Below are 2,280 nucleotides of genomic sequence, written 5' to 3' on the forward strand. Positions count from 1 at the left end.
ACCCTTCCATACTCTGCCTTGTGATGCTGGGGCAGGGTGCCCGCCAGTCACATCTCTGCTCCCTATAGGCTCTGTCAACATGTGGTACAAGGGACGCGCAAGATTGAAGGAAGCAGGAACTGGCTTCTTCCCTTGGACTTCCCAAACTTGTATCATCCAGCAACACTTCTTCACCACGGTCACAGCAGATCCTTCTGGTGGGGCTTGCTGAATCCAGTTTTGGGTTTTCCCAACATTGGGACACCAGCCCTACTGTGCTTCGCTCAGAAACTCCAACCACAGCTGAACAATACCCCCCTCAGAGATCTCAGTTTCAGCTCTGCAAGGCCTCTCCACTAAGCTTGAGTTTTAAAAATTTAAATACCTTCCCTTTGTTCTCCCAGCCCAGATGGTGGTATTGCTTCCAGTAATTGCCGCCTCCAAGATATCTTACTGTTCTGTTCTTGACTTGTCGGCTAACCAGGCAATAACTTTATACCTAGGTGACAATCCTTGAGATTAAATTCTCTCTACTCAAATAAATAGTGTGGTTTCTATCTCCTGATCAGACCCTTCCTGATACATACATAGTGTGTGACATCGTAGCCCTGAAAAAAATATTTGTTGAACTAATGGCAATAACACTGAGTCTTACCACCTCAGGCTTTGTTCTAAGTGCCCTACAGGCCTTTGCTCATTTCATCGTCAAAGTAATCTGATCAGATAAGAACTGTTATCCCTAATAAAAGGAAAAATAAATACTGATATGTAGTGAGCATTAAATTGAATGCATTGCCAGGTAAAGCAGGGAAACTTGATCCAGTAGAGAAGTTAGGCCATGTGAGATTGCATCTTCAGATTAAGTGTTAGCAAACAACTCGGGATGCAGGAAAGGTTTCCTTTGGGGTAGGTAATGTACAAGGGCTGAACAGGCCCTGTGAAAACTGACTCTGTCCAATGGCAAGGGTGAGCTTCTAAGGACGACAGCCCCGGTTTCAGCAGGAGGGGGAGTTTGTTGGTTTAAACAAGTCTTTAGCTTGTCAGCACAGGATTGTTCAGTTTGTAATGGATCTGGACCCCAATTCCATTTGTGACTTTTTGGAACTTTATCGACCCCAAAAGTCATTAGGGTGAGTCCAAATAGTACAGTTGAGGCACAGATCACAAGTGGGAAAAGTTCATCACCAGGCTCTTCTTTTTGCTGATTCTGATTCGTTCTCCAAGAAGCAGTTGTTTTGAGCCCCGACCAATGCTTTCTTGCGTTTTATTAGCAATACAGGCTCAGAGTCAGGCAGTAGGTAAGCCTATCTGTAGATACTCAAGATTCAGCATACATTTCCTTATCATCTCATTTTTACCATGAGGAACCTGAGCCACAGAGCAGTTAAGTAGCCCCCCTTGGTCCCACAGCGGGTCAGTGATAGAGCCAGACATTGGTAGGTACGGTAGGTGGCTTATTTTTCATGGGAATCGGTTTCCTGAGGCCATGTTTCCCTACAGGTGCTCATATGGGCCAAGCCTTCCTGGTCAGGCAGGTTGACTCAGAGTTGGTACATTTAATCACTTTGTTACACTGTTTCTAAGGGAAAGGGGTGAGAGAGAGAGAGAGAGAGAGAGAGAGACCAAGAATTTAGTATTGTTAAGAGCATGGACTACAGTGCTCAATAGATCTAGGCTAAAATCCAGATTTACCTTATGCCACCTACAACTTCCATGAACTAATTAAGTTACTTAGCTATCCTAAAGGCTCGGTTTCCTCATCTGTAAAGTGGGAAAAACAATACATACATACCTAAAAGGGCACTCAGTTTAATCCATTTTATATCATTTTTTTAAAGCATACCATTTTGTGGTCCATGACTGCCTCCTAGAGGTAAGATTAAAATTTGCACTCTATAATTAAAGCAAAATACAATTCCAAAGAACCCCTTTCTTCCCAAACTGTTCAGCAAAAAAGCCAGTAGTTTCTGCAAATCAAATGGCCCAATAACCACTGGCCTGTAGTGTCTCTGATGTCTTTGAATTGCAAGTTCAGGCTTTTTCAAACGGAATCAGCAAGGCCCGGCTGAGCTGGGTACTGCAGTGCACCGTGGCACCAGAGAAGGGATTCGCATGAAAAGTAAGTTACCCGCTATCAAACAATAACAACAGCACATGAAACCCAGAGAGCTTTACAAATGAGGGTCCCCCACGTCAAAGAAAGAAATTGTCCCCTCTCTTATACAAACGACTTCAAATAACAACAGAAAGAAAGAGAGAGAGAGAGAGAAGAAAGCTGGCGAATTCATTTTATAAGGCTAA

The sequence above is a fragment of the Neomonachus schauinslandi genome, chromosome 4 (assembly GCF_002201575.2).
Source record: "Neomonachus schauinslandi chromosome 4, ASM220157v2, whole genome shotgun sequence".
NCBI lineage: Eukaryota > Metazoa > Chordata > Mammalia > Carnivora > Phocidae > Neomonachus > Neomonachus schauinslandi.